This window comes from Mytilus galloprovincialis, chromosome 1, assembly GCF_965363235.1.
Source record: "Mytilus galloprovincialis chromosome 1, xbMytGall1.hap1.1, whole genome shotgun sequence".
Taxonomy (NCBI): domain Eukaryota; kingdom Metazoa; phylum Mollusca; class Bivalvia; order Mytilida; family Mytilidae; genus Mytilus; species Mytilus galloprovincialis.
The window spans coordinates 106113121-106135297 of NC_134838.1; the positions used below are offsets into that span (position 1 = coordinate 106113121).

The following is a 22177-nucleotide window of genomic DNA, read 5'->3' on the forward strand; positions in this document are numbered from 1 at the left end:
GAATCTGATTTAAACTGTTTAATTTATTTTTCCGTTCCGTTCCGTTCCGCAAAGTACCAATTGCTCTGAGGAATTGGTATTTAACGGAAAAAACGGAACAGACATCTTTAATGTAATTAAAGCAGTATGATAAAAAAAATTGTCTGATACCTCTTTTTGCATGAGTGGTATGTGTTTTAGATAGCATTTTCGACTTGATCAATAATAAAAAATTTAACACAAAGGCAGGTTACACAAAAAGTCTTTCTCCTTCCATCGGTAATTATATTTTAAAAAAGGGGCCTTCAACAGCCCGTTCCGACGATGATTAGAGACAGTGATCCAGTTGAATCTGATGTAAACTTTTTAATTTATTTTTCCGTTCCGTTCCGTTCCGCAAAGTACCAATTGCTCTGAGGAATTGGTATTTAACGGAAAAAACGGAAACAGACATCTTTAATGTAATTAAAGCAGTATGATAAAAAAAAATTGTCTGACACCTCTTTTTGCATGAGTGGTATGTGTTTTAGATAGCATTTTCGACTCGATCAATAATAAAAAATTTAACACAAAGGCAGGTTACACAAAAAGTCTTTCTCCTTCCATCGGTATGATCAGTATGATAAAAACAAGTCAGACCCTTCTTTTTCGCCATGAGCGCATGATACGCCCGTCGTCTTGTGAAAAAACATAAATCTTTTTTGAATAACACAGGGTTGTACAGGATGTCATGCTTAGTATATCCTGACTCATTCCTTATTCCCGCTCAATAGGAAGATTGTACAAGATGTATTTGGAAACCCGACGCAACCTTAGCCTGTTAAGTTTTAAGCAATAGAGATACAGCGCAATATGTGAAAAAAAAAACTCTTTTTTTACAAAAAACTCAATAACTCGAAAATGTAAAAATGAATCATCACCAAAAAGTATACAGATCTTAAGATTAATATAACAAAGAAGTGTGTAAAGTTTTAAGCAATAATCATAAATCGTTTTTGAGATATGGTGCGACATGTAACCCCCCTTTTTTTTACAAAATACTCAATAACTCAAAAATGAAATTTTGAATCATCACCAAAAAGTATACAGATATTAAGATTAATATAACTAAGAAGTATTTAAAGTTTTAAGCCATAATCAAGAATCGTTTTTGAGATACGGTGCGACATGTGAAAAAAAACACACCCCTGTTTTAGTTACAAAGTGCCGTAACTCAAAAAGTTGTAATCTTATTTTCACAAAAAAGTATACAGATCATTTTACCATCATAAGAAACAACTATGTTAAGTTTCATGAAATTTGGATAAGTCGTTCTCAAGTTACGGTGCGACATGTTTACAGCGGACAGACGGACACTGGACATTTGTATACCATAATACGTCCCGTCAAAATTGAAAATTGAGTATTTTGTAAAAAAAAAAGGGGGGGGGGTTTACATGTCGCACCATATCTCAAAAACGATTTATGATTATTGCTTAAATTGGTATTTAACGGAATCGAACGGAAACAGGCATCTGTAATGTAATAAAAGCAGTCTTGATAATATCAGTGCAAAGTTTTTAAAAATTACTTCTCATCTTATTTCAGTTCCCTTATGTCAAATTTTTAATTCAAGCATTAAAAAATCAGTTTATCCATCATTATTCAAACTAGCTAAAGTCATACCAGTTTTTGAAAATAAATGTTAAAAAATGATGTATTTAATTACAGACCAATTGCATTTTTACAATTAGTATCTAAAATACTTGAGAGACACGTAAAAACTTATTTAATGAACTATACGGACACATATAATCTGTTGTATGTCCTACATATAATCTGTTGTATGTCCTGCAATCAGGTTTTCGTTCGAACCATTCCTGTCAAACTGCCATGACAACTTTGTTAGATAAATGGTTAAAAGCAATTGATGAAGGCGAATTAGTAGCAGTATTTCTGGATCTTTGTAAAGCTTCTGATGTTCTTCATCATAAACTGCTCCTCCAGAAATTACTAAAATACAGATTTTCTTATTCTTCACTGCACTGGCTTACTTCATATCTAACTGATAGACAGCAGGTTGTATACATTTCAAATACTTTTTCAGGTGTATTAAAAGTAAAAACAGGTGTACCTCAAGGGTTCGTTTAAGGTCCCATATTATTCTTATTATTCATTAATTTTTTGCCTTTGTGTAATCCAAATCATAACAGTGATCTTTTGGCTGATGATAGTACTATTTCTGTTACTGGTAAAAACAAAAGTTGTATAGCCAGACACTAAATACTGTGTTAGAAAATATTTCTCATTGGTGTGATGAAAACAAAATGTTAATCAATGTATCCAAAACAAAGAAAATGTGTTTATGTTCAAAACACAAACTTTCTGTCATGTGTAATGAACCTTTTAATATCTTCATTAATAATCAATATATTAATGAAAGTCAGCGTGAACAAGTCCTCGGTATTTTTGTGGACGCAACTCTGTCTTGGTCTGATCATATCAAATATTTTATTAAAAACTTTAAGGTAAATTCTTCCTTTAGCTCTACTAAAAAGGATCAAGAAATATTTAAATCATAATGCAAGAATTTTATTTTATAATGCATACATTCTTCCAAATTTTGACTACTGTTGTTCAATATGGGGCAACTGAAACACATTTTTAATCGACAGTTTGCTTAAATTACAAAAAAGGGAAGCTAGAATTATTTTAAATGAACACGATTTTCAAAAACCATCTGTTGAACTTTTTAAAGAATCTGGAATAATTCCAGTAAATACATGTAATAGAATATTATACCACAAGTCCTTATTAATGTATGAATAAAACAATGGATTGGTACCCCAATACTTGTCAAATCTTATTGTAACTACAAATAGCAAACAGTCGTACAGTACAGTACCCAAACCACTAGATCTTTCATATTCATCTTCTAGTATATACATTCCAGGTCCAGCTACCATCCATTTGTCTAAAAGGGATCTACGGTTAATCCTATGGCACCAACATCACCCTTCACTATTGCATTATTCTGTTTTTGTGCCTGATCAATTGTGTTATAAAAAAGACATTTGCTGGTCTTACGGACAGTGAAATTTTCCTTTTCAAATTCCATTGCCACCTGTGGATGATGTTCGGGAATGGAAGTCATATATCGGAGACGGTCGGTAACGATCTAGCATAATTTACACGATCAAGACCTAAAACAGTACGCTTTCGTGCTTTATATGGACTTTTTGAAAAGTACGAAATCTCACTCATGAAATGAGCATAATACCAAAATCAGAAGAAGTTCTTAATTCATAATTGAACGCCAGGAATTAAACTGTGGTCGAAATGACTCTATTTTCTTACACCAGTCTTTTAAATCATTGAACGCCACAGAGTCATGACATAATTATATATTCTGAATTGAGCTTTCATAATCCGAAATTAACAATTCAAGCAAAATTCATGCGGTTGTCTGATACGCCTGTCTAGTTCTATGTACATTTGAAAATACATGAAAAGAATCTGCTGTTCTTGGTGTTGCAATATTGGCTTCAGTAAGACGCAATGTTCATCCCCTATCACGCAATATATCACCCAGAGTTTAATAACAAGTCATTTCAATGTGCAATCCACCAAACATTACGATACACTTATCTTTTCCTTACAAATCAGGCCATTCCCACTGAATTTGATTAGGGATTTCCAAAAGTGGCTGATCTGCAGTTACAATTGATGTTTCTCCGGGATTAACCACATTTTCGCCTATCCCATCGAATACCTGAGAATGCTTGGTAGTGCATACAAATTGCTCTTGATGTCTATAAATAGTTTGCACATGCGCAAAAGTGTTATGTGCACATGTGTATCATAACCTTGAAAAATGTTATTAATCCAATTCATAATATCATTAGAAATCCAAAAACACTTAATATATGTTAAATAGTTCAGATGTTTTTGAAAGAATTTTGTTTCATTTTCGCGCATGCGCAAATACTGAATATGTCAAATATTAATTTTTAATAAATATGTGATGTAAGGAAGGTATCCACCAAACCAGGTAATTGGTTTTTACTAAAAGAAGTTCAAAGTAAAGTTTTCTAGAAAAATCAGTATTTTCAAACTAAAGAAAACAGCCATTTTAGAAAATGGCCGTGGCCATCTTGAAAAAAATATTTTTTTTACTGGCCAGCAGTTATTTCTTAAAAAGTATATAATAATGATGCTTTGTGGTAATTTTCATGCTTGTATCATCATTTGCACAATTCCCTCGATTTTGCTTGCTAATATCTTCCACTATGGAAGGAGAAAGACTTTTTGTGTAACCTGCCTTTGTGTTAAATTTTTTATTATTGATCAAGTCGAAAATGCTATCTAAAACACATACCACTCATGCAAAAAGAGGTATCAGACAATTTTTTTTATCATACTGCTTTAATTACATTAAAGATGTCTGTTCCGTTTTTTCCGTTAAATACCAATTCCTCAGAGCAATTGGTACTTTGCGGAACGGAACGGAACGGAAAAATAAATTAAACAGTTTAAATCAGATTCAACTGGATCACTGTCTCTAATCATCGTCGGAACGGGCTGTTGAAGGCCCCTTTTTTAAAATATAATTACTGTGACTGCCTAGACGCAGTCCAGCTAAACCTATGTGCTAAATCGTTAGGGACTAACAAATCAAAGTCAATACTGTGAGATAGTATTTATTCCGTTGCACATCTATATGGTGAAAAGCTACAATAAAACAAAGACAATCGATATAAAAACAGCTAATGTAACATTTCAGATAAATCAACAAAAGTAGTATCAAATAATAGAAAATGTAATGTACCTCTAATGGAAACATATATTTCAAAATAAGAATTCAGTATACAAACTTCATATATTCAAAGTATCAACTTATTCGCAAAAAAGCAATTTATCTACTGTCAAGTTTACACACAGTGACATTTCTGACCATATTCCAACTGAAAACATATTATCGATTCACACTTTGCTCACAGTGATTTCGAATTCGCATGTGGTTATCAAAAATTGTTTGCATCGTCAAAAACTTATAAAAAGTAAAAAACAATTGCAGTCTATCAAAATGAATGTGTTTACACTATATATACATAAAAAAGGTAAGTATAAGTGACTTACATCGTGGCATCAGAAGGATTGTCCAAGAGAAAATTAACGTGACTTGACGGAAGTTTATGAAAATTGTAATACAAAAAATAAGTCCGGTTTCTTTCCGGAAAATAAATGAATGTGAAACATGAGACATGACAATTACGATCAATTACCGATGGAAGGAGAAAGACTTTTTGTGTAACCTGCCTTTGTGTTAAATTTTTTATTATTGATCAAGTCGAAAATGCTATCTAAAACACATACCACTCATGCAAAAAGAGGTGTCAGACAATTTTTTTGTATCATACTGCTTTAATTACATTAAAGATGTCTGTTTCCGTTTTTTCCGTTAAATACCAATTCCTCAGAGCAATTGGTACTTTGCGGAACGGAACGGAACGGAAAAATAAATTAAAAAGTTTAAATCATATTCAACTGGATCACTGTCTCTCATCATCGTCGGAACGGGCTGTTGAAGGCCCCTTTTTTAAAATATAATTACCGATGGAAGGAGAAAGACTTTTTGTGTAACCAGCCTTTGTGTTAAATTTTTTTATTATTGATCAAGTCGAAAATGCTATCTAAAACACATACCACTCATGCAAAAAGAGGTGTCAGACAATTTTTTTTATCATACTGCTTTAATTACATTTAAGATGTCTGTTTCCGTTTTTTCCGTTAAATACCAATTCCTCAGAGCAATTGGTACTTTGCGGAACGGAACGGAACGGAAAAATAAATTAAAAAGTTTACATCAGATTCAACTTGATCACTGTCTCTAATCATCGTCGGAACGGGCTGTTGAAGGCCTCTTTTTTAAAATATAATTACCGATGGAAGGAGAAAGACTTTTTGTGTAACCTGCCTTTGTGTTAAATTTTTTATTATTGATCAAGTCGAAAATGCTATCTAAAACACATACCACTCATGCAAAAAGAGGTGTCAGACAATTTTTTTGTATCATACTGCTTTAATTACATTAAAGATGTCTGTTTCCGTTTTTTCCGTTAAATACCAATTCCTCAGAGCAATTGGTACTTTGCGGAACGGAACGGAACGGAAAAATAAATTAAAAAGTTTAAATCATATTCAACTGGATCACTGTCTCTCATCATCGTCGGAACGGGCTGTTGAAGGCCCCTTTTTTAAAATATAATTACCGATGGAAGGAGAAAGACTTTTTGTGTAACCAGCCTTTGTGTTAAATTTTTTTATTATTGATCAAGTCGAAAATGCTATCTAAAACACATACCACTCATGCAAAAAGAGGTGTCAGACAATTTTTTTTATCATACTGCTTTAATTACATTTAAGATGTCTGTTTCCGTTTTTTCCGTTAAATACCAATTCCTCAGAGCAATTGGTACTTTGCGGAACGGAACGGAACGGAAAAATAAATTAAAAAGTTTACATCAGATTCAACTTGATCACTGTCTCTAATCATCGTCGGAACGGGCTGTTGAAGGCCTCTTTTTTAAAATATAATTACCGATGGAAGGAGAAAGACTTTTTGTGTAACCTGCCTTTGTGTTAAATTTTTTATTATTGATCAAGTCGAAAATGCTATCTAAAACACATACCACTCATGCAAAAAGAGGTGTCAGACAATTTTTTTTTATCATACTGCTTTAATTACATTAAAGATGTCTGTTTCCGTTTTTTCCGTTAAATACCAATTCCTCAGAGCAATTGGTACTTTGCGGAACGGAACGGAACGGAAAAATAAATTAAAAAGTTTAAATCATATTCAACTGGATCACTGTCTCTCATCATCGTCGGAACGGGCTGTTGAAGGCCCCTTTTTTAAAATATAATTACCGATGGAAGGAGAAAGACTTTTTGTGTAACCTGCCTTTGTGTTAAATTTTTTATTATTGATCAAGTCGAAAATGCTATCTAAAACACATACCACTCATGCAAAAAGAGGTGTCAGACAATTTTTTTTATCATACTGCTTTAATTACATTTAAGATGTCTGTTTCCGTTTTTTCCGTTAAATACCAATTCCTCAGAGCAATTGGTACTTTGCGGAACGGAACGGAACGGAAAAATAAATTTAAAAGTTTACATCAGATTCAACTTGATCACTGTCTCTAATCATCGTCGGAACGGGCTGTTGAAGGCCTCTTTTTTAAAATATAATTACCGATGGAAGGAGAAAGACTTTTTGTGTAACCTGCCTTTGTGTTAAATTTTTTATTATTGATCAAGTCGAAAATGCTATCTAAAACACATACCACTCATGCAAAAAGAGGTGTCAGACAATTTTTTTGTATCATACTGCTTTAATTACATTAAAGATGTCTGTTTCCGTTTTTTCCGTTAAATACCAATTCCTCAGAGCAATTGGTACTTTGCGGAACGGAACGGAACGGAAAAATAAATTAAAAAGTTTAAATCATATTCAACTGGATCACTGTCTCTCATCATCGTCGGAACGGGCTGTTGAAGGCCCCTTTTTTAAAATATAATTACCGATGGAAGGAGAAAGACTTTTTGTGTAACCTGCCTTTGTGTTAAATTTTTTATTATTGATCAAGTCGAAAATGCTATCTAAAACACATACCACTCATGCAAAAAGAGGTGTCAGACAATTTTTTTTATCATACTGCTTTAATTACATTTAAGATGTCTGTTTCCGTTTTTTCCGTTAAATACCAATTCCTCAGAGCAATTGGTACTTTGCGGAACGGAACGGAACGGAAAAATAAATTTAAAAGTTTACATCAGATTCAACTTGATCACTGTCTCTAATCATCGTCGGAACGGGCTGTTGAAGGCCTCTTTTTTAAAATATAATTACCGATGGAAGGAGAAAGACTTTTTGTGTAACCTGCCTTTGTGTTAAATTTTTTATTATTGATCAAGTCGAAAATGCTATCTAAAACACATACCACTCATGCAAAAAGAGGTGTCAGACAATTTTTTTGTATCATACTGCTTTAATTACATTAAAGATGTCTGTTTCCGTTTTTTCCGTTAAATACCAATTCCTCAGAGCAATTGGTTCTTTGCGGAACGGAACGGAACGGAAAAATAAATTAAAAAGTTTAAATCATTTTCAACTGGATCACTGTCTCTCATCATCGTCGGAACGGGCTGTTGAAGGCCCCTTTTTTAAAATATAATTACCGATGGAAGGAGAAAGACTTTTTGTGTAACCTGCCTTTGTGTTAAATTTTTTATTATTGATCAAGTCGAAAATGCTATCTAAATCACATACCACTCATGCAAAAAGAGGTGTCAGACAATTTTTTTTTATCATACTGCTTTAATTACATTTAAGATGTCTGTTTCCGTTTTTTCCGTTAAATACCAATTCCTCAGAGCAATTGGTACTTTGCGGAACGGAACGGAACGGAAAAATAAATTAAAAAGTTTAAATCAGATTCAACTGGATCACTGTCTCTAATCAAGGACGACGTGAGGTCAGTCTAGATATCATAATGCATGACTTGCAAATGCGTTAATTTCATGATAATTTATCAGGACAATCCGACATATTCATCTACAGAATATTTCCCGATGTTATACATTATTACACATTTCACCTGTGAAGATGAGATTAAGTATACATTTGTGTTATTTGTAATATGGAAAACCGTAAAACACAGAAATTTTAAAGTTTGTTTTGTTTTAAAGATTTTTCGAAATTTTGATAAATGCCCCCTTTGGATACCTTAAATGAAATTCCGTTCCGTTCCGTTCCGTTCCGTTCCGTTCCGTAAAGTACCAATAGCCGATAATAAATGTCCACATGATAATAAAAAAAACGTACAAATTGATGGATTTTGTTTCAGCCGCCTCGCCACAATTGTCTGAAACCTATCGCCCAAGATGGTTAATCATCAAATGTACAAATATATTTCACAGATTAACGAAAATGTAGTCATTATGTGTGTATACAGCAACCTTGTATTTGAGATTATATCAACTATTCATTAATTGATTGTTTGGTAGTTTTAACATCACTTTCAGCACTATTGTGGCCATATACTGTACCATTCCTTCTATTTCTCATTGATACGTAGAGTTTCTCGGATCGACCAATCCAACCTAAATCACACCATCAGGTCGTTGTAGAAGCGTAGTGAGAGCGCCCTAAGGTCGTAGTAAGATCGAAAAGGTCGCTGTACCATCGTAGCGAAAGCGTGATTCTTTTTTGGAAAGACTGCACGACGAATTCACAGCGACGTTATTACGACCTCACTACGACCATCACGTTATCATCACGACCCAACTACGCTTCCACTACGACTATACCACGTTTACACCACGCTGTTCAAGACCATAGTACGATTTTAGCACGCCCTTGTCGTCCTCATCACACTCTTCTTACGACCTGACTACGTTCAAACTACGACTATCATTCTCATTGTCATTTTCACATAACATATATTATATATCTCCAGGTTTTGTTTGTCTGTATGTAGTTCTTGTTCATTTTCTCTAACGGCTTAACCATGCTTCTCGTTTATATAGATTAGACCGTTGACTTTCACGTTTGAATAGTTTTACACTTGTAATTTTTGGGGCCCTTTATAGCTTGCTGTTCGATGTGAGCCAAGGCTCCGTGTAGAAGGCCGTACCTTGACCTATAATGGTTTACTTTTATAAATTGTTACTTTGATGGAGAGTTGTCTCATTGGCACTCATACCACATCTTTCTATATCTATTGACACATCTGTGTCATCTCTGCTATCGTTCACTAAAGTATCGTCATTTGAGCTTTATGGACCAGCAAAAGGTTGTAAAGGTTGGATTGGTTGGTCCGAAATATCTGCTTGATTAGGATTCGTTATTATCAGAGCTCCCTCTGCCTCTACATTAACCATACCACCACGCCCACGTGTTCTAGAAGATTTTTGTGGTATGACTGTGTTGTTTCCGAAAAATCTATGTATTAATCAGAAATAGAAGGAAGGGAATTGTATTGATATGGAACACGATGTTGACGTTATTACTGTAAACGTAGTAAGATAGTAAGATATGAACGTAGTATTATCGTGGTAAGCAGTGGCGGATCCAGGGGGGGGGGGGGGTTCCGGGGGTGCGCAACCCCCCTTTATTTTTGCCGATCAATGCATTTGTATCGGGACATATGTTTTGCACCCCCCCTTTGCCCTGGGTTACCTGGGTTAGCACCCCCCCTTTCGAAAATTCCTGCATCCGCCCCTGGTAAGAACGTACTATAATTGCAGTAGAAGCGTGGTAAGATCGTGTTGCAATCGGATACCTCGTGGTATGGTCGTAGTGAGAACGTGATGATAGTAGAAAGATCGTGATAGAGAGGTCGCAGAATAAGCGCGGTGAGAACGTGGTATAATCGTAGCGGGATCGTTGTAGAAGCGTAATGCGGACGTAGTGGCATCGTGAAAGCAACAAAAATCTACATTTTCATGCCGCTCATACCGCGACCTCACTATGATCTGAATTTATTTTAGATCGCGGTGAGCGTGGTGCGATCGTGGTCTAGTGGGACTGGGGCTTTCAGGTCGTAAGAACAGCGTGATGAGGACGGCATGGGCGTGCTAAAATCGTCCTATGGTCTTGAACAGCGTGGTATAAGCGTGGTATAAACGTGGTATAGTCGAAGTGGAAGCTTGTTTGGGTCACAGTAAGAACATGGTAGTTGTAGTGAGGTCGTAGTAAAGTCGCTGTCAGATCGTAGCGCAGTCCCCCGATTAGAATCGCGCTTTCGCTACGATCGTCAAAATTTTCATTTTTTTTAGCAAATCGTAGTGCGATCGTGGCCTATATAGTACGGGGCGCCGAATGGGACTCGTATGGTTTTGTAATAGAAAATCAATTTTTGTACGGACAAAAATGACTTCAGTTTAACAAAATTTGTAGCATACTACAAATTTAAATTTTGTCATACAAAATTATCTTTCAGTGGACAAAAGTAACTTTTGTCATGACAAAATTTATCTTTGTAACACAGACTTTGCTTTTGTTATCTAATTTCAAAATTGGGCGACAAAAGTCAATTTTGTATGCAAATTAGTTTAGTTTGGATTCTGTGAACTAATTTGCATACAAAACTGAGATTTTGTCACAATATTCAATTTTGTGTGTATTTTTGTGTAGACAAAATTGAGTTTTGTTAAACAGAAGTGAAAATTTAACACAAAAGTCAATTTTGTGTCACTAAAGTCATTTTTGTCACAAAAGTCAATTTTGACTATACAAAAAAAAAAAACAACAAGTATTAGCCTTTCAAAAGGCTAGTCGTCTCTTAGCTGATGACAATGGAAAGTGCTCTCGCTTTGTAGATTAATTCATTTGCTAGAATAGCCACGTGCATCAATCAACAAATTTTACCACACACGAGGTCACACGTTATGAAGTAGTATATCGTTTAACGTTGTTGTTTACGAAACTCCAGAAGATTCGGCTATTTAAGATAAAAGTTACCTGTGTACCAGTATCATGAATGGTTAATGATTAGGGAAAATCTAATTGCTAAAATAGAGAGGAAAAATCCGATACTCTACGGGATTGAAAGACATTTACTAGGTTTGGATTGTCCTTACCAATCAATAAACTTTGATTATTCACGTCTCGTAATATCTTCCAATCAGGTAGTAAGAAGCATTCACGCACTGACTGTCCATCGTTCAATTCTTAATATCGTCTCCTAGGAGACGATAAAAACACAAAATTTAATTTTGTTTTCATTTTTGTGTAGACAAAATTAACAAAATTGAATTTTGTGTTTATTTTCGTGTAGACAAAATTGACTTTTGTGACACAAAATTGACTTCTGTCACAAAAGTTAATTTTGTGTTAAATTTTCACTTCTGTTTAACGAAACTCAATTTTGTCTACACAATAACTAGTTTTGATTAAAATCACAGGATGCTAATTCAATCGACATGTTAATTGCGTGCAAATTTAATTTTGTCTCACAAAATTGACTTTTGTGTTTTAATATTCATATCAGGTAACAAAAATGAATTGAATTTTGTCTACAAAAATGAATGTTGACATTACAAAATTGAAGTTCTTAATATTTAAAACAAGTCTGTATCACATAGTTTTGTAAGACAAAAATGATTTTGTCATGACAGAATTGAATAATGTGTACACAAAATTGATTTTGATGACAAAAAGTTCAAGTCCCATTCGGCGCCCCGTATATAGTGGGACTGCGATATTACGTTTCCTGACCATGACTGTGCAAATTAATCTTCCAATTACTTCTGTTAATAACAAAATGACTAAATTACAAAAGGAATGCAACACTAACAGAATACATATGGGTAACCAATGAACAAAAGACAAATAAATAAGAAACATTGATCCAAAAAAATCAGGGGCTACGTCTGAGGGAGAACAGAACTTGCTTAATTCTTGCAAGGCATTTGCCCTGCACACAATTTAATATGGAGACAAGCGTTTGGTTTTGAAATTTCCCTCAATGTAGTTACGGCCCTGTAATAAAAGTGAGGTATTAAAGTGTTCCTGAGGAAATATACCTCAAGTTAAGTGAAACTAATTTTCAAACATTTCAAGTATATTTAAATAATATTTATACTTTTATCATTAAAAGATTTGGGAAGTGTTTCCTGGCATTTTTTGTAAAAAGATGAATTTATGAAGAATCAGGTGCCATCTCACACTTTCGATATGTAAGTAAGTAATTTTTATTGGTTTGAAATCCAAAATTACAGGATTGATACCAACACAATACAAAAAATACAAACATATATATCATATCAAATTCATAAACATTGTATATTTATATAAGAATTTGGTACCACAAAGTTATTTAGTACTTAATAAAGCATTTCTAGAAATGTACATGTCGCTTATAAATTTAACAATAATTCTAATTATTAAATTTAAGATCTGCTGAGTTATTTATTTTCAATGCATTGCAAGTCAGGTAATTTATTTTCTAACTACCACAGAACAAACCATTTATTTTCGTGATAATCAAGGCTGAGTTATTTATTTTCAAAAGCAATGGGGGTAAGGATGTAGGTAAAATAATATTTATTTATTTATATCTGGCATTTCTTTCAAGAAAACAATGCCAGACTGCTGATATATAAAACAAAGGATTTTTTCGGAGAAACACAATACATATAAAATTATCAATAAAAAGTAAGCATTTATGTTGAATGGGCTGAATTTAAATGCTTACACGTACAGAGAGTTTTATATTTATAAAAAAAAAAATCAAAAAGGGGGATTTTTATAACATTGTGTTGCTTTTTAAAATAAAAAAAAAATCTCAAGATATATACATGTATAAGTATTAAATTTTTACCTGAAACAGAAGGAAAACAATTTTTCCATTCAGTCCTCACAAACTATGTCAGTGCAATTTCATTCCATCCATGGAAATGATGATTACCTATGTTTTACATTTGGTTCATTATAAAAAGTGAACTCTTATTAAGGTTTGAATATTACAATGAGAAAGGCTAATTTTGTAAGGTCACTCGAAAGTGTGAATATGTTCTAAATTGGTCAGACAATACTTGGTCATGTTTTATGAAGATTTAAGCCCTCGGCTTTGCCTTGGGCTTAAATCTTCATAAAACATGACCAAGTATTGTCTAACCTATAAATAGATCTAGTGGTCAGTAAAAAAAACAATTAACTATTCATTTACATTGATCATGTCATTCTATTTCAACTTAGAAGATCTTTATACGGAGTTTTCTAGGATTGGACCCGTGAAAAGACAGTCTAATTCGGATCTTGTTAAATTTTGTTCGTCGTCTGAATTATTAATCTCCACGTTCAGCAAATACTTCAACTTTAAACTATTGATGTATGTTGATTAAACATAAAGGCATAATTAAGTAATAAGTACGTCAATATTATATTTTAGAGATTTTATATGCATACTTTAATTCTTCTATATTAACTTCTAAACTTTTAAAACAGTTATTTTTTGTGCATACTTTATAGGCTAGCCTAATCTATTAATAATCCCTCCATAAGAAACTTCATTTTCAATTTTCAGTTCGAAATCAAACTATAATTCCTTTGCCGACAGTACTTATTGATTGTACCTGAATTAAAGTTCACGGTATATAATACATGTTACGGGTGATTGATTTTCCAACAAATACTGAGACATTTTATTTGTTTATTGAAACATGAACAACGTGGATTTTCCTAAAAAAAACTAAAAGTGAGTAATACACATTTTAAACAAAATTATTGTGAAACAATTTTTACACTCGGCATTGCACATTTTATAATACTTTGATGTCTCTCAGACAGAGTACACTGTTGTGGTGGCTGCCATGGTACTATTGGATCAATAACAACTATTATGGAGAAGATCAAACGTTTAGTAAGCACCGCTTTGAATCTGTTATTTTATAGGTCTTATATTACTGTTTTGTGCCGAACTTGGCATAATAAAATTATAGATAAACTGCATGGCATAATACATTCAACGTCTCCACATCAATTTTATTTTCACTGGTGTTACTTCCCTTTATAAAAACAACACGACGTTGAAGGAAAACCTTTAAAGGTTTCAACAAACAATGCCATCGTGATGATGAACGATTGAAAAAAAATAATAAAACACATATAAAGCTAACAAGTTGTTATTGTTGGCATTTGTCTTTGTATAGAGTAGACAAATGTAAGTATGTTCTTAATACTAACGGTATTGAAGAGTTAATCACTTTTATAGGCCACTAGTCTAAATACTACATGTTAAGATAGTCGGTAAGACGGGGGGTTGCGCGCTTGAAAATCTTAAAATAATTTTTGTATTAAATTTTAATGTTATCTTTACTATAAATTGAATATCTAGCACTGAATAGGGTGACACGTTGTCGCTACACACCTTTAAATATACACATGTCATAATTATATTGGCCTGAGGGTGACTTAATAATTAGAGGATCAAAGGATTTAATTAAAAACCAATTGTTCAGCGAACAATTGAAGGTCTTTCCACCACTAGCAATATATTTTGATATGAAAACATTAAAATTCAGTTTAAATGTCAATTCCTATGGCTTTATGATGTATAAATATGAATTTAGAGCAAAGGTCAAAATCTAGAACGTCGTATTTGCTTTTGACCTTGACCTCAAATTCAAGGTCATATACCAAGGACCTCAAATCAAAAGACCCTAGGTCTGTAATATGTATGGATAATGAGTTATATCACTTTACTCATTATTCTAAATATAAAAGGGGGGAAAACAATATCATTTACTGCCAAGGTATCCTCGCAATCAAAATTTAAGTGTTAAGACATGTCGCAACTAACAATTTAGTAAAAATAATTTGTCGATATACATTTTTTAAAAATAAATGAAAATAAGCCAAAATCAAAATTAAGAATATGACCTTGACCTACTTTTTATTTTTTTGGATCAAGGACCTCAAATCTAAAGACCCTAGGTCTCTATCACTTATGGTTTACCATTTAGAAATGCATATCACTTAATTCAATTGAAAAGGGGGAATAACTCTCATATGGAGTCTCTGTAAAGCTTCGGTCCAAATGACTATCCTAATCCTGAATATGTAACAAGCAATTTGGTAAAATAAATTTGTTTTAATCGTTAAATAACGGTTGCGAAGGAGTAGTGGCCACAAGATAAACAGTGTTTGGGGAGATAACTCTTACAAAGTAAAGTATTTTGTTACACAGTTGTAAATTTTTAAAGTGTATAAACTATACGATATCATATTCCAAATATCTAAGCAACATCCTTGGAAACATCAGTACTACGCAAGAAAAAAATTAGGATGAAGAAATAAAATTTTAAAAAAATTAAAAAAATTAAAAACCAATTGTTCAGAGAACAATTCAAGGTCTTTCCACAAATAACAATATATTTTGATATGAAAACTTTGAAATTCAGTTTGAATGTTAATTCCTATGGCTTTATGATGCATAAATATGAATTGAAAGCAAAGGTCAAATCTAGAAAGTCCAAGTTGCCTATGACCTTGACCTCAATTTCAAGGTCATCAACCAAGGACCTCAAATCAAAAGACCCTAGGTCCATAATATGTAAGGATAATGAGTTATATCACTTTAGGCATTATTTTAAATATAAAAGGGGAGAAAACTCTAATTTGTGGTCAACATACCCTTGCAATCTAAACTTAAGTTTTACGACATGTCCCAACTAACAATTTAGTAAAAATGATTTGTTGATGATGTCTTTTAAAGTTTTTGAAAACAAGGGAAAATACGCCAAAATCTAAAATTTAGAATATGACCTTGACCTTTGACCTTGACCTAATTTTCATTTTTTTGGACCAAGGACCTTAAACAAAAAGACCTTATGTCTCTTTCACTTATGGTTTACCAGTTAGAAATGCATATTACTTATATGAAATGCAGAAGGGGAAATTACTCTCATATAGAGTCTCCGGATAGCTTCAGTCAAAATAAAAATCCTAATCCTGAAGATGTAACGAGCAATTTGGTAAAAGAAATTTGTAGTAAACTTAAACGGTTCCGAAGGAGTAGTGGCCACAAGAAAAACAGTGTTTGTGAGATAACTCTTACAACGTTAATTTTTTGGTTACGCAGTTGTCAGTTTTAAAAGCGTTTAAACTATACAATATCATATTCTAAATATCTAAGCGACATCTTACGAAACAACAAAACTACGCAAGAAAAAAATTTAGGCGGAAGAAAAAAAATAATAATCAGAACAAAATCAATAGGTCTTTCCAGGGAAAGGTGGAAAGACCTAATAATTAAAAACCAATTGTTCAGAAACAATTGAAGGTCTTTCCACTAGTGAAGATCTATTTTGATATTGAAATATGAAAAATCAGTTTGAAACGTTAGTTTCTATGGCTTTAAGATGTATTAATGGGAATTTGAAGCAAAGGTTAAAATCTAAAACGTCCAATTTGCCTATGACCTTGACCTAAATTTCAAAGTCACTAACAAAGGACCTTAAATCTAAAGACCCTAGGTCTTTAATATGTATGGTTAATGAGTTATATCACTATACACAGAAATTTAAATAAAGAATGGGTGAAAATTCCCATTAATTGTCTACGTACCCCTTCAACCAAAATATGTAAGTAAGGGCATGTCGCAACTAACAATTAAGTAAAAATAATTTGTCAATATCATATACGGTTTTTGAAAATAAGTAAAAATAGGTCAAAATCAAAATTTGAATTTGACCTTGACCTTTGACCTTGACCTAATTTAATTTTTTTTGGACCAAGGACCTCGAATCCAAAGACCCAAGGCCAATATCTCTTTGTTTAACAGTAAGAAGTGCATATCTGGAATTTAATGAAAAAGGGGAATAACTCTCATATGGAGTCTCCGTATAGCTTCGGTCCAAATAGCCAACCTAAGCCTGAAGATGTAACGAGCAATTTGGTAAAATAAATTTGTCGTAATCTTTTACAGTTGCAAAAGGAGTAGTGGCCACTAGAAAAACAGTGTTTGGGAAGATAACTCTTACAATGTAAAGTATTTGGTTAAGCGGATGTCAGTTTTTAAAGCGTATAAACTATACGATATCATCTTTCAAAAATCTAAGCGACAACTTTTGAAACAATCATAGTACGCAAGAAAAAAATTTGACGGAGGAAACAAAAAAATAATAATGAGAACAAAATCAATAGGTCTTTCCACGGAAAGGTGGAAAAGCCTAATAATAAAAACTAATTGTTCAGAGAACAATTGAAGGTCTTTCCACCAAATACCATGTATTTTGATATGAAAGTAGTAAAATTCCGGTTTGAATAATGTTAAGGCCATTGCTCTACAACGTCATTGCAAAAGACCCTATGGGTCAAGGACCTTTTGTTTAAGAGTTTTTCCTAATAATGGCTTTATATAAACCATACATGGGGTTTATGTCCCTTACACAAGGGTAAAACTAATACAGTCATAATGTAAGAAAGTTGCCCCTTAAAGTACCAAACATTTTTCACTATGTAAATTTTCTGTATCTATAACAATTCATTATAAATCATTTTCAACTGGATCACTGTCTCTCATCATCGTCGGAACGGGCTGTTGAAGGCCCCTTTTTTAAAATATAATTACCGATGGAAGGAGAAAGACTTTTTGTGTAACCTGCCTTTGTGTTAAATTTTTTATTATTGATCAAGTCGAAAATGCTATCTAAATCACATACCACTCATGCAAAAAGAGGTGTCAGACAATTTTTTTTTATCATACTGCTTTAATTACATTTAAGATGTCTGTTTCCGTTTTTTCCGTTAAATACCAATTCCTCAGAGCAATTGGTACTTTGCGGAACGGAACGGAACGGAAAAATAAATTAAAAAGTTTAAATCAGATTCAACTGGATCACTGTCTCTAATCAAGGACGACGTGAGGTCAGTCTAGATATCATAATGCATGACTTGCAAATGCGTTAATTTCATGATAATTTATCAGGACAATCCGACATATTCATCTACAGAATATTTCCCGATGTTATACATTATTACACATTTCACCTGTGAAGATGAGATTAAGTATACATTTGTGTTATTTGTAATATGGAAAACCGTAAAACACAGAAATTTTAAAGTTTGTTTTGTTTTAAAGATTTTTCGAAATTTTGATAAATGCCCCCTTTGGATACCTTAAATGAAATTCCGTTCCGTTCCGTTCCGTTCCGTTCCGTTCCGTAAAGTACCAATAGCCGATAATAAATGTCCACATGATAATAAAAAAAACGTACAAATTGATGGATTTTGTTTCAGCCGCCTCGCCACAATTGTCTGAAACCTATCGCCCAAGATGGTTAATCATCAAATGTACAAATATATTTCACAGATTAACGAAAATGTAGTCATTATGTGTGTATACAGCAACCTTGTATTTGAGATTATATCAACTATTCATTAATTGATTGTTTGGTAGTTTTAACATCACTTTCAGCACTATTGTGGCCATATACTGTACCATTCCTTCTATTTCTCATTGATACGTAGAGTTTCTCGGATCGACCAATCCAACCTAAATCACACCATCAGGTCGTTGTAGAAGCGTAGTGAGAGCGCCCTAAGGTCGTAGTAAGATCGAAAAGGTCGCTGTACCATCGTAGCGAAAGCGTGATTCTTTTTTGGAAAGACTGCACGACGAATTCACAGCGACGTTATTACGACCTCACTACGACCATCACGTTATCATCACGACCCAACTACGCTTCCACTACGACTATACCACGTTTACACCACGCTGTTCAAGACCATAGTACGATTTTAGCACGCCCTTGTCGTCCTCATCACACTCTTCTTACGACCTGACTACGTTCAAACTACGACTATCATTCTCATTGTCATTTTCACATAACATATATTATATATCTCCAGGTTTTGTTTGTCTGTATGTAGTTCTTGTTCATTTTCTCTAACGGCTTAACCATGCTTCTCGTTTATATAGATTAGACCGTTGACTTTCACGTTTGAATAGTTTTACACTTGTAATTTTTGGGGCCCTTTATAGCTTGCTGTTCGATGTGAGCCAAGGCTCCGTGTAGAAGGCCGTACCTTGACCTATAATGGTTTACTTTTATAAATTGTTACTTTGATGGAGAGTTGTCTCATTGGCACTCATACCACATCTTTCTATATCTATTGACACATCTGTGTCATCTCTGCTATCGTTCACTAAAGTATCGTCATTTGAGCTTTATGGACCAGCAAAAGGTTGTAAAGGTTGGATTGGTTGGTCCGAAATATCTGCTTGATTAGGATTCGTTATTATCAGAGCTCCCTCTGCCTCTACATTAACCATACCACCACGCCCACGTGTTCTAGAAGATTTTTGTGGTATGACTGTGTTGTTTCCGAAAAATCTATGTATTAATCAGAAATAGAAGGAAGGGAATTGTATTGATATGGAACACGATGTTGACGTTATTACTGTAAACGTAGTAAGATAGTAAGATATGAACGTAGTATTATCGTGGTAAGCAGTGGCGGATCCAGGGGGGGGGGGGGGGTTCCGGGGGTGCGCAACCCCCCTTTATTTTTGCCGATCAATGCATTTGTATCGGGACATATGTTTTGCACCCCCCCTTTGCCCTGGGTTACCTGGGTTAGCACCCCCCCTTTCGAAAATTCCTGCATCCGCCCCTGGTAAGAACGTACTATAATTGCAGTAGAAGCGTGGTAAGATCGTGTTGCAATCGGATACCTCGTGGTATGGTCGTAGTGAGAACGTGATGATAGTAGAAAGATCGTGATAGAGAGGTCGCAGAATAAGCGCGGTGAGAACGTGGTATAATCGTAGCGGGATCGTTGTAGAAGCGTAATGCGGACGTAGTGGCATCGTGAAAGCAACAAAAATCTACATTTTCATGCCGCTCATACCGCGACCTCACTATGATCTGAATTTATTTTAGATCGCGGTGAGCGTGGTGCGATCGTGGTCTAGTGGGACTGGGGCTTTCAGGTCGTAAGAACAGCGTGATGAGGACGGCATGGGCGTGCTAAAATCGTCCTATGGTCTTGAACAGCGTGGTATAAGCGTGGTATAAACGTGGTATAGTCGAAGTGGAAGCTTGTTTGGGTCACAGTAAGAACATGGTAGTTGTAGTGAGGTCGTAGTAAAGTCGCTGTCAGATCGTAGCGCAGTCCCCCGATTAGAATCGCGCTTTCGCTACGATCGTCAAAATTTTCATTTTTTTTAGCAAATCGTAGTGCGATCGTGGCCTATATAGTACGGGGCGCCGAATGGGACTCGTATGGTTTTGTAATAGAAAATCAATTTTTGTACGGACAAAAATGACTTCAGTTTAACAAAATTTGTAGCATACTACAAATTTAAATTTTGTCATACAAAATTATCTTTCAGTGGACAAAAGTAACTTTTGTCATGACAAAATTTATCTTTGTAACACAGACTTTGCTTTTGTTATCTAATTTCAAAATTGGGCGACAAAAGTCAATTTTGTATGCAAATTAGTTTAGTTTGGATTCTGTGAACTAATTTGCATACAAAACTGAGATTTTGTCACAATATTCAATTTTGTGTGTATTTTTGTGTAGACAAAATTGAGTTTTGTTAAACAGAAGTGAAAATTTAACACAAAAGTCAATTTTGTGTCACTAAAGTCATTTTTGTCACAAAAGTCAATTTTGACTATACAAAAAAAAAAAACAACAAGTATTAGCCTTTCAAAAGGCTAGTCGTCTCTTAGCTGATGACAATGGAAAGTGCTCTCGCTTTGTAGATTAATTCATTTGCTAGAATAGCCACGTGCATCAATCAACAAATTTTACCACACACGAGGTCACACGTTATGAAGTAGTATATCGTTTAACGTTGTTGTTTACGAAACTCCAGAAGATTCGGCTATTTAAGATAAAAGTTACCTGTGTACCAGTATCATGAATGGTTAATGATTAGGGAAAATCTAATTGCTAAAATAGAGAGGAAAAATCCGATACTCTACGGGATTGAAAGACATTTACTAGGTTTGGATTGTCCTTACCAATCAATAAACTTTGATTATTCACGTCTCGTAATATCTTCCAATCAGGTAGTAAGAAGCATTCACGCACTGACTGTCCATCGTTCAATTCTTAATATCGTCTCCTAGGAGACGATAAAAACACAAAATTTAATTTTGTTTTCATTTTTGTGTAGACAAAATTAACAAAATTGAATTTTGTGTTTATTTTCGTGTAGACAAAATTGACTTTTGTGACACAAAATTGACTTCTGTCACAAAAGTTAATTTTGTGTTAAATTTTCACTTCTGTTTAACGAAACTCAATTTTGTCTACACAATAACTAGTTTTGATTAAAATCACAGGATGCTAATTCAATCGACATGTTAATTGCGTGCAAATTTAATTTTGTCTCACAAAATTGACTTTTGTGTTTTAATATTCATATCAGGTAACAAAAATGAATTGAATTTTGTCTACAAAAATGAATGTTGACATTACAAAATTGAAGTTCTTAATATTTAAAACAAGTCTGTATCACATAGTTTTGTAAGACAAAAATGATTTTGTCATGACAGAATTGAATAATGTGTACACAAAATTGATTTTGATGACAAAAAGTTCAAGTCCCATTCGGCGCCCCGTATATAGTGGGACTGCGATATTACGTTTCCTGACCATGACTGTGCAAATTAATCTTCCAATTACTTC

General features: G+C 33.8%; 1 protein-coding gene and 1 long non-coding RNA gene across 3 annotated transcripts in view; one reads left to right on the forward strand and one right to left on the reverse strand.

Annotated features, from left to right (window-relative positions):
* The window catches only part of LOC143049053 (uncharacterized), a 124805-nt gene that overhangs the window by 55207 nt on the left and 47421 nt on the right, over positions 1-22177 (forward strand). The window lies entirely within an intron of this gene.
* LOC143049101 (uncharacterized) lies at positions 4645-7117 on the reverse strand. The gene is made up of 2 exons (XR_012970066.1): positions 5098-7117; positions 4645-4689 (listed from the first exon to the last, which is right to left on the reverse strand). It is a non-coding gene; the product is annotated as an uncharacterized LOC143049101 (long non-coding RNA).